Source organism: Pipistrellus hanaki, assembly GCF_964339955.1.
Source record: "Pipistrellus hanaki genome assembly, chromosome: 1".
NCBI lineage: Eukaryota > Metazoa > Chordata > Mammalia > Chiroptera > Vespertilionidae > Pipistrellus > Pipistrellus hanaki.
The window spans coordinates 92,780,736-92,792,737 of NC_140503.1; the positions used below are offsets into that span (position 1 = coordinate 92,780,736).

At 35.5% G+C, this 12,002-nt stretch overlaps 1 pseudogene across 1 annotated transcript; it reads right to left on the minus strand.

The window, feature by feature from the left end:
* Positions 1–216: 216 nt before the first annotated feature.
* LOC311618827 (eukaryotic translation initiation factor 1-like) lies at positions 217–756 on the minus strand (annotated as a pseudogene). Its single transcript has 2 exons — positions 532–756; positions 217–335 (listed from the first exon to the last, which is right to left on the minus strand). The product of its transcript is annotated as a eukaryotic translation initiation factor 1-like (transcript).
* Between the last annotated feature and the right edge of the window lie 11,246 nt (positions 757–12,002).

Genomic DNA, 12,002 nt, shown 5'->3' on the forward strand with positions numbered 1-12,002 from the left:
GTGCATACTGCTTGACCTCTGTTTAAATGAGAAATTTCAGGACTAAACAGCACAGCTCTTTTCAGTTATCAAATGAAGATATTATACTAGTTCAAATGAAAAGCAGACCTTAATGGTTACATAATACAAACTGTGCGGTTTTTAAACTTGTGACAAGGGATAGAGGGAAACCCTACTCATTGCAAGGAAATCCTCACTTAAGCTTCAGCAAGTCAAAAGCAGTTAAAACCCACAAACATGCAACTGCTCATCCTTAGCCAGTCCAATCTCTATAAGGAACTGGCATATGTTCTTATACTGGTCACCCTGTAGCTGAATCATTCTCCATATTCTAGCTCAGGGGTCTTCAAACTACGGCCCGCGGGCCACATGCGGCCCGCAGAGGAGTCTGATCCGGCCCGCCAGGTTTTTTGGGCAGTGAGCGCAGCCGAGGTGTTACAGTAGGAATTAGTAGTTCATATAGTCCGGCCCTCCAGCTCTCTGAGGGACCGTGATCTGGCCCCCACTTTAAAGTTTGAGGACCCCTGTCAGATGCTCAATTACAGTACCGTTACAGGCAAATTTCTTGTTAAACACCTTCACTAGTTTCTTTTTATCATATCATCAGTGAAACCTTGGACAGTCCTAAAGGTTTTTCTGCAATTTCTTTGTTGAATTTTTATATGGATAGTCCTCAGTGCTAGCAGGAAGTACATCATCACCCTTACTTGAATCTGCAAAGGGATGAAAAGAGTGGAGTTTCTGGATAGAGGACATATACATTCCTTTTTCTCTGTGGTAACTGCCTGGGGAAGTTAAGAGAGAGAAAGAAAGAGAGAAAGAGAGAAAGAAAGAGAGAAAGAGAGAGTAATGGGGCATAAGGAAATGAGGAGGCTCAAAGGGGAGGTTGCTGAGGCCTGGCAGGGGCTCACCGAGCACTTTTTAATACCTTAGTATTGCAAATTGATATATTATAAAACTGTTTTGAATGGTATTTTAAAAGAGATTTAATGTAACATATTATGTACATATTTGTTGTATTTGAATTTAGTATTATCTTTATCACAGATCTCAAGGGTCTACAATGGAAGCTCGATTGATAACAGGTAACATTTTTAAAATGTATCTTTTTTCTAATTCTTATCAGCTTACATGACTAATTGGTAAAATATAGTCACTCTAAATTTAGTATCATAAACATTTTTATTCATATCTTTTCTTACAATATTGTACTCTTTGATTGATGGTGTTAAATGCTGTAAAAATAAAAAAAATTAAGTGAAAATTTTAAATTTAAGGATCAGAGCTAATGTACAACCCCCTTCCTCCATGTGAAAACAGTAATTAAATTTGTAGACAGTGAGAAACTGACCCTTATTCTGAAGTAATCATCATCCTTCAGAGGCATGACCTCAATATATAACAATGTATTGCTAAATAATTTCATATATGTTTATATATATATATAATCATATACACTATGTACACACATATATGCATGAACATAACTTCATTAATTGATTCTTCCAGTTAAATCCTATAATTTTCACTAGTGAGTCTGTTTAACACATTGTGATTAAACAGACTCACAACCTGAGTAAAATAAATTAATGCATCAGCAAACTGTCAGTAAGAGTTAGGTTCCTATCCAGTGAGAATAAAGCATGTTATTGTTTCCTTTTAGTCACTGACTTGAATTATTGAGAATTCAAATTCAGTGTATATGAAGCACTTGTTACTTAACTACGAATAGCTTTATATGTAAAAATTTGGCTTTGATTGCCATACAGAAAAGATGGAAGAGTTACCTAGAAGTATGTATTCGTCTTATTCTTTACTATTTTTTTTTAAATGTATCTGTAGGGATTTTCTTAGATCTTTTAAAATTTTATTGAATTTATTGGAGTGACCCTGGTTAACAAAGTTATAAAGATTTCAGGTGCATAATTCTACAGCACATCATCTGTACACTGTATTGTGTGTTCACCACCCCAAGTAAAGTCTCCATCCATCACCATTTATACTCCCTATTCCCTCTTCCACCTGCCCCAGCACCCCCTGTGACCTGGTAATAATGATACTGTTTTCCATATTCATTATTTTTAATACTTTTAAATTATAGATCTAGGTGAATTAATAAGAATTAGGTAATAAACGTAATAACTAATACCCAGAGATTTATAAAAAATCCATTTTAAATGTCTTTTGATTATAATTTTTAAAGTATCTCAAGAGGAAATCTTAGATATTGGCTTATTGTTTTGTAAACTTATTGTAGATGGGTTTCTTGTCAAGTATTCCTACATTATAAATATATATTGTCAGTACTATAAATATTTGATAAGATATAAGAGAGCCAATAATTTTTTATCACCTTGAAGAATATGAAGTGGTAACTCTTCATTTAAGTTGTTTTAATATTGAACATTTAGTTGCTGGTAATGAATTTGATAGACTATATATATTTGTGAATCTTATAAAGTAGAAAGGCTTAAACAAAACTATTTTAAAGGGAATTTTTAGTCTCTGTGAAGACGTAGTAAGACCATCTCAGTTCCTTTCCATGAACTTTTGTGAAAATCTTGAAAAATGATTGTGATAGTGTTACTATGAGTTATTACTCTTGCTAGTCCCCATTCTATCTGGCTGAAAAGTCACAGTCAAGAGTGATAATGGGAAGTAGAAGAATGGAGGAAGATTTGGATGGGGAATAGCAGGCAGAACAATGGGGAATAGAAGCATCAAGAGTATAAAAGGATTGTAGAATGGATATCAAAGAATTCCTCTGTAAATGGCTTTTCTCCAGAAATGTTAATTGGTATAATGTTCCTTGACTTCAGAGAAAGAGTATTTAAATGCATTTCAACTCAATTTAATTCAAATAAGGAAATGGGGGCTGAGTATCTATACCATGCAAGGGACTGTGGTAGATAATGAAAATGACAACTAAATGGTTCTTGCCCTCAATGCAATAATATAATAAAAATACCAACTACTAAGAACATGGCACACTATTATTCATCAGATTTTGTTTTGGGTTACTTCTTAGATTCTAATAGAATTTATGAAATACTTTGGAAAAGTCTCCCAAACCTTCAGAGCAAAGTAAGGAGATCCCACCTGAACAGACATGGCATTGCTTATGATAAAGTAATTTTTTTTTGCACTTTCCAAATTTAGTAATTTATTTTGGCTTAGGAACAAGTATAAAATATTTAATAAAACACAATTGTTATTAATAATGTAGTTTCACACATACTACTCATTATTAGCTTTTCCTAAATGATTTACACCATTCAAACCCATACCTTTTAGAAATGAAAATGTAAATGATATATTGGTTATTTTAAAGAGTTACACACCCAACCTGCTTCTTTCTAAATTTACCTTTTTAGAACTTCCCCCCAACACTAGTTAAGTTTGTTATAAAGCAAAATCTGTACAAAAGAGAAAGTGTGCCCATTTTTCTCTATAAATAAGATGATGATCTATTAGACTTATTCATTTTTTAACTAAAATAATTCATTAAATAAATATTTTTTGTCATCTTCATATGCCAGGTACTCTTCATGGCATTGGTTTCTGTTGATAAATAACACAAGTGAGATCTCTTCTCTTGTGATGCACTGAGGCCAAAACAGAGGGTGAAAAGGAAGGGGAATATATTGTTGTTGTTGAAATAATCTTTCTCATATTTCCCCAATTCCAAGGTGCTTTGGAGTTCAACCAATGCAGAAGGGGTGGGTACGGTATGGTAGTCTATAAACTGGTAAACAACTGTGGAACTGGATCAACAAGGCCTCTAGAAAGTGTATAAATAGTCTAGCTTAGAAGGTAACTAGAATGGGCATGAAGGGCAAGAGTGGTTTATGTGCCTTTTAAATGAATTCCTTATTAGACATCCTATTCCTTTGTGGTGTATGGATTTGAACAGGGATCTACTGATGATGGTCACACACATTCTTGTTTGAAATTTGCATAACATATAGTTTCTTTTTTTATTTTTTATAGGTTAAAGTATTACACATAGTAGTACATATATTTCTTTTTTTCCCCATTGACTTTCCCCAAGCCTCCCCAAACCCCTGTTACATGCCCTCATCCCACCCCTCCAGTGTCTTTTGTTCATTGGTTTCACTTATATACATGCATAAAAGTCCTTAGGTTGATCTCTTTCCCCCTTTTCCCAACATTCCCCAGCCTCCCTGCTATAATTTGACAGTCTGTTTGAGGTTCTACTGCATCTGTACCTATCATTTTGTTCATCAGGTTATAATGTTCTTTATTATCCATAAATGAGTGAGATCATGTGGTATTTTTCTTTCATTGCCTGGCTTATTTCACTTAGCATAATGCTCTCCAGGTCCATTCAGGTTGCTGCAATGATAAGAATTCCTTCCTTTTTATAGCAGCTTAGTATTCCATTGTGTAGATGTACCACAGTTTTCTAATGCACTCATCTGCTGATGGGCACCTAGGCTGTTTCCAAATCTTAACTATTGTAAATTGGGCTGCTATGAATAAAGGGGTGCATATATCCTTGTTGATTGGTGTTTCTAGTTTCTTAGGATATACTCCTAGAAGTGGGATGACTGGATCAAATGAAAGTTCCATTTTCAGTTTTTTGAGGAAACTCCTTATTGTTCTCCACTGTGGTTCCACCAGTCTGCATTCCCACCAGCAAGACATGAGGGTTCCTTTTTCTCTGCGTCCTCACCAACACTTGTCCTTTGTTGATTTGTTGATGATAGCCATTCTCACAGGTGTCATTTTGATTTACATTTCTCAGATAATTAGTGAATTTGAACATGTTTTCATATGTCCATTGGCCTTCCTTCTGTCTTATAAGAAAAGTTTCTATTTAGGTCTGTTGCCCACTTTTTTTTTTATTGGATCATTTATCTTCCTTTATTGAGTTGTATGAATCCCCTCTAAATGTTGGAGATTACATCTTTAACCTTGATAACTTTGACAAATATGTTCTCCCATTCAGTGGGCTTTCTTGTTGTTTTGTTGATGGTTTCTTTCACTGTGAAAAAGCTTTTTATTTTGATGTAGTTCCATTTATTTATTTTCTCTACAGTTTCCATTACACTAGGAGTAGTATCAGTGAAGAAATTGCTTCAGCATATGTCTGAGATTTTGCTGCCTGTATGTTCATATCTCCTTTGCCAAATATTAATTGCACATAGTGGTTTAGGTTGATATTTCAATTCTCTATTATACTCTATATATCTGTATGTCAGTTCTTATGCCAGAACCAGGCTGTTTTGAGTACAGTGGCTTTGTAAATCAGCTTGCAATCTGGTATTGAGATCCCTACTTTATTCTTCTTTCTCAGGATTGCTGTGGCTACTGGGGGTGTTTTTTATTCCAGATGAATTTTTGGAGAGTTCTTTGTAGGTCTGTGAAATACGCCATTGGTATTTTAATGGAGAGTGCATTGAATCTATAGATTGCTTTGGGTAGTACGGGCATTTTAATGATGTTGATTCTACCAGTCCATGAATATGGTATGTTCTTCCATCTGTTTGTCTTCCTCTACCTCTTTTTTCAGTGTCCTGAAGCATTCCCGGTATAGATCTTTTACCTTCTATATTAAGTTTATTCCTAGGAAACTTAACATTTTTGGTGCGATGGTAAATGGGATTGCTTTTTCGGTCTCTCTTTCTGTAAGTACAATTTTGATGTATAGAAATGCCATAGATTTCTTAACATTGATTTTGGGTTTAGCATTAATTAACATTACCGAATTTATGGATTAAGTCTAATTGTTTTCTGATGGAGTCTTTAGGTGTGTGGTTTTTAAAAAATATATTTTATTGATTTTTTACAGAGATGAAGGGAGAGGGATAGAGAGCTAGAAACATCGGCCAGTTGCCTCTTGCACACCCCCTACTGGGGATGTGCTCGCAACCAATGTACATGTCCTTGACCGAAATTGAACCTGGGACCTTTCAGTCCGCAGACCGATGCTCTATCCACTGAGCCAAACCGGTTTCGGCTTTAGGTGTTTTTATGTACGATATCATTTCGTTTGTGAAAAAGGACAGTTTTACTTCTCATTTTTTAATTTGGATGCCTTTTATTTCTTCTTCTTGTATAATCGCAATGGCTAATACTTCTAGTACTATGTCAGACAGGAGTGGTGATATTGGTATCCCTGTGTTGTTCCTGTTGGTTTTAGTTTTTGCCCATTAAGTATGATGTTGGCTGTGGGCTTGTCATAATGGCTTTTATTATGTTGAAGTACTATCATTCTATTCCTACCTTGCTGAGAGTTTTTATAAAGAAAGGGTGTTGGATTTTTGTCAAATGCTTTTCCGGCATCAATCGATATAACTATGGCTTTTATCTCTCCATTTATTTATGTGATGTATCACATTTATTGATTTGCAGATATTGTACCATCCTTGCATCCCTGAGAAAAATCCCACTTGGTCATGGTGTATGATCTTTCTGAGGTACTGCTGTATCCAATTTTCTAGGATTTTGTTGAGGATTTTGACATCTATGTTCATGAGGGATACTGGTCTGTAATTCTCTTTCATTGTGTTGTCATTATCTGGTTTTGGTATTAGGGTGATGCTGGCTTCATAAAAGGAACTTATGAAGCAGTCTGGCCCCGGGCTTTTGTTTGCTGTAAGTTTTTTGATGACTACTTCCATATCTTCCATAGTTATTGGCCTATTGAGATTTTTAGATTCTTTCTGATTGAGTTTTGGAAGGTTGTATTTTTCTAGTAATATATCCTATTTCCTCCAGGTTGTCCAGTTTACTGGAATAGAGTTGTTCATAGTATATTTTTTTTTTTTTAACAATCCTTTGTATTTCAGTGGAGTTTGTTGTTATTTCTCCTCTTTCAATTCTGATTTTGTTTATTTGGCTCTTCTCTTTTTTGCTTCTTAGTGAGTTTGCCTAAAGCAGGGGTCTTCAAACTACGGCCCGCAGGCCACATGCAGCCCGCAGAGGAGTCTTATCCTGCCCGCCAGGTTTTTTGGGCAGTGAGTGCAGCCGAGGTGTTACAGTAGGAATTAGTAGTTCATATAGTCCGGCCCTCCAGCTCTCTGAGGGACCGTGATCTGGCCCCCACTTTAAAAAGTTTGAGGACCCCTGGGCCCTAAAGGTTCATCAGTCTTGTTTATCTTTTCAAAGAACTAGCTCTTGCTTTTGTTGATCTTTTGTATTTTTTCTTTGGTCTCTATGTCATTTATCTCTGCTCTGATCTTTATTATTTCCTTCCTTCTGCTTACACTGGGCTGTTCTTGTTGCTCTTTTTCTAACTCGTTGAGTTGTAGGGTTAGGTAATTTATTACCATTTTATTTTTTATTTTTTGCAGTAGGCTTATAGAACTATGAACTTCCCTCTCAAGACTGCTTTTGCTGTTTCCCATAGATTTTGCATTGTTTTTTCATTGTTATTTGTTCCCATGATGTTTTTTATTTCTTCTTTGATCTCTTTGGTAACGTAGTCATTGTTTAATAGCATGCTGTTTAGTCTCCATGTGTTTGATTTCTTTGGATTATTTTTATTGTAGTTGATTTCCAATTTTATGCCCTTGTGATATTAGAAGATGCTTGATATGATTTCTATCTTCTTTAATTTGAAGAGACTTTGCCTATGTCCCAACATATGGTCTATCTTTGAAAATGTCCCATGTGTATTTGAAAAGAATGTATATTCTATGGCTTGGTCATGAAATGTTGTGAAGATGTCAATTAACTCCATCTGGTCTAGTGAGTCATTTAGGATTGATGTTTCTTTGCTGATTTTTTTGTTTATAGGATTTGTCCAATGGTGATAGCAGGCTATTAAATTCCCCTATTATGATTGTATTACTGTCAATTTCTCCCTTGATATCCTCCAGATGTGTTTTTTTTGTTTTGTTGTTGTTGTTGTTGTTGTTTTTATCTATGTGGATGCTCCTTCATTTGGTGCATACAGTGGTGCCTCACACAACGAACTTAATTCGTTCCAGGAGCAAGTTTGTTATGCGAAAAGTTCGTTATGTGAAACGCGTTTTCCCATAACAATGCATGTTAAAAAAAATAATTCGTTCTGTAGCATAAAATATGCTAAGATGACATAAAAAAGATAAATTTTTTGTTATTATTTTTATTTAGATACATCTAAAAACATAATTTTTTTTAAAAAAACACACACATTTTTTTAATTTTAAGACAGACTAAGTAGAGTCTACCGAATCTTGCACATCTTCATCCATTTTCTGCTTTTTGGCTGATGGTTTCATGAAAAACCTGTCCAAAGTCGTTTGTTTTTCTCTTTTCTCCAACATCTGCCGGAAATAACGGACAAGAGTATCGGAGTAAAGATCGTTGATCCTGTTTGCTTCAGCTGAATCCAGATACAGTGTATTGAGTTTAACTTAAAAGGACGACTGCCGTGATACGTGCGTGATTTAATTCGTAATGAAGAACGATTGCCGCGATACGTGCTTAAGTTAAGCTCAGTGACTAACGATTGCCTGCAGTGCCTGCGCGGAAGGATGCAATACATCGGCAGCGATCGTGGAAGCTCGGGTGAAGCAGTCGTGGAAGCTAGGGCAAAGCGGTCGTGGAAGCTCGGGCGACTTCGCTGTGTGAAACGAAGTTTGTTGTATGAATCATGAAATGAAGTTCGTTGTGTGCAGCGTTCGCTGTGCGAGGTGTTCTTTATGCGAGGCACCACTGTATATGTTTACCAGAGTTATTTCTTCTTGTTGAATTTCTGCCTTTGTTTTTATGAAGTGGCCTTCCTCATCTGTTTTTATGTCCTTCACTTTAAGATCTAATTTGTCAGATATAACTATTGCTACACCAGCTTTTTTTTTTTTTTTTTTTTTTCATTAGCTTGAAAACCTTTTTCCATCCCTTCACCATCAGTCTGTGTGCATCTTTTTTTCTGAGGTGGGTTTCCCATAGACAGCAGATATATGGGTCCTGTTTTCTTATCCAATCAGTTTCCCTGTGTCTTTTGATTGGGGAATTTAACCCATTTACACTTAAATTTATTATTGATAGGTACTTGTTTAACACCACTTTTATTCTTTACCCCTGTGTTCCTTCTTCACTTCCTTCCTTTCTTTCTTTCTTTCTTTCTTCACTTCCTCCCTTTCTTCACTTTCTTCCTTCCTTTCTTTTTTTCTTCCTTCCTTCCTTCCTTTCCTTTCTTTCTTCCTTTCTTTCTTCCTTCCTTCCTTCCTTCCTTCCTTCCTTCCTTCCTTCCTTCCTTCCTTCCTTCCTTCCTTCCTTTCTTTCTTTCTTTCTTTCTTTCTTTCTTTCTTTCTTTCTTTCTTTCTTTCTTTCTTTCTAGCAGACCCTTTAGCATTCCTGGTTTGGTGGTTAATAAACTCCCTTAGTCCTTTTTGCCTGTGAAGTTCCTGATTTTCCCCTCAAAAATTTTTTTATATCATTGCTGGTTACAGTATTCTTGCATTCAGCCCTTTCCTTTGCATGACTTTATATATTTCATTCCATTGACTTCTGGCCTGATGTGTTTCTGTTGAGAAATCAGTCACTCATCTGATGGGGGATCCTTTGTAGGTAATTTTCTGTCTCACTCTGGCCACTTTTAAGTTTTTTAGTTTGTCTTAGGTGTTTGACAATTTAATTATAATGTGTCTTGGTGTTGATCATTTTGCTTGGGACTGTGAGCTTCTTGAATTTGTGTCTCCTCCCCGCTCCTATATTGGTGAAGTTTTCTGTCATTATTTCTTCAAACAGGTTTTTTAATTCCTTGCTCAGTTTCCTCTCCTTCTGGCACCCCTAGTATATGGATGTTGTTTTACTTCATGTTGTCCCAAAGTTCCCTTAGGCCAGTGGTCAGCAAACCACAGCTGTGAGCCACATGAGGCTATTTGGCCCCTTGAATATGGTTCTTCCACAAAATACCATGGCCTGGGTGAGTATTTTGAAGAAGTGGCATTAGAAGAAGTTTAAGTGTAAGTTTAAAAAATGTGGCTCTCAAAATAATTTTAAATCATTGTACTGTTGGTATTTGGCTATGTTGACTAATGAATTTTCCCACTACTCCCTTAGGCTCTACTCCTGCTTAAAAAATTTTTTTTCTAGAAGCTGCTGTGCTTGGGTATTATTTCCTACCTTGTCTTCTATCTCACTGATATGGTTCCCTGCTTCTTCTAGTCTACTGTTGATGCTTTCTATCAAGTTCTTTATAGCAGTGTTGTCATTTTTCATTTCTTATTAGTTCTTCATTTCCTCTTGGTTCTTACACTAATTGTTGAATTTGTCTTCCATTCTTTTTATCCACCTTATGACAATTTCTCTGAATTCTTTCTCTGACAGGTTGCTTGCCTTCATTTAATTTACTTCCTTTTGTGGCGATTCTTCCTTATCTTTGATATTCAGGCTGTTTCTTTGTCTTCCCATGATCTGTCTTCTCCGTGTGTCTGGTTATGTAGTTCTCTCTCTTGTGCATTGATTTAAAGGCATAGAATACAACACAACAAAGCACAAGAACACAAATGTATTCACAATAGGTAACAAGGCACTGAACAAATGTATTCACAATAGGTAACAAGGCACTGAACACAAATGTATTCACAATAGGTAATAGCTCCAAATAAAGATGACCACCAGAGAAAAGAGAATTAGGGAATAAGAAAGAAATAAGAAGTTAAAAAAAAAGAGTGAAAAAATGAAATTGGGAAAAGAAAAAAAGTAAGATAGAAAATAAAGAGAATAAAAAATAAGAGGGGAAAATATTTATATAGGGAGATAACTTCTATATAACAGCCACTAATCCCCAAATATGGAAGCATCTAATACCTAGAGATGAATGCAAACTAGAAACAACACCTAATATCAAGCAAAAGTGAGGGACACAGAAGCAAAAACCAAAACCAAAAACAACAACCTATGGAAGAATCAGGAAGAAATGAAAAGTGATATAACTACAATAAAAAACACCATGGAAAGTTTCAACAGTAGACTAAAAGAAACAGACAACCAAATTAGTGAGTTAGAAGATTAGGTACAGAAACAAGCTCAATCTGAACAGCAATTGGAGGGAAAAATTAAAAAGCAGGAGGAAAGCTTAAGGGAGCTATGGGACAACCTGAAACAAAGTAACATACCTATAATAGGGCTTCCAGGTGGGCAAGAAGAGCAGTAAGGATTAGAAAATCTATTTGAAGAAATAATGACAGAAAACATCCTGGATAAGGGGAAGAAAATAGTTACTCAAGTACAGAGAGTCCCAAGCAGGATCAACACACCAAGACACACCATAAGTTCAATGACAGATATCAAGGACAAATATAGAATCTTAAAGGCAGCAAGAGAGAGACAGAGGGTTACCTACAAAGGAACCCCCATCAGATTACCAAATGATTTCTTGACAGAAACACATAAAGATAGAAGGGAATGGAAGGAGGTATACAAAGTGTTGCAAAGCAAAGGACTGAATCCAAGAATACTCTATCCAGCAAGACCATCAATTAAAATTGAAGGGAAAATCAGGAGCTTCACAGACAAATAAACAAACAAACAAAAAACCCCAAACAAACAAACAACAACAACAACAACAAAACCCCCACAAAAAACAAAAACCAACCAACCAAACAAACAAACAAAGGAATTTATCACCACCAAACCAGCAATGCAAGAAATGGGATTATTGTAAAAATAAGAAATAAAAAGGTAGGAAGGAAAACAGGCACAAAAATAGGTATCACTACAAAAAAATATTCTTGTTATAACTTTAAATGTAAATGGACTAAATACTCCAATTGAAAGACATGGAGTGGCTGAATAAATTAAAAAAAAAAAAAAAAAACAAGACCCATATATATGCTGTCTACAAGAGACCCACCTCAGTAAAAGGGACTCACACAGATTGAAATGAAGGGAGGGAAAAACATATTTCAGGCAAATGAAAATGAAAAAAAAAAAGTTGGAGTAGCAATACTTATATCTGACAAAATAGATCTCAAAGTGAAGGCCATAACAAGAGATAAGGAAGGCCACTTCATAACACTAAAGGGATCGATACAACATCATAT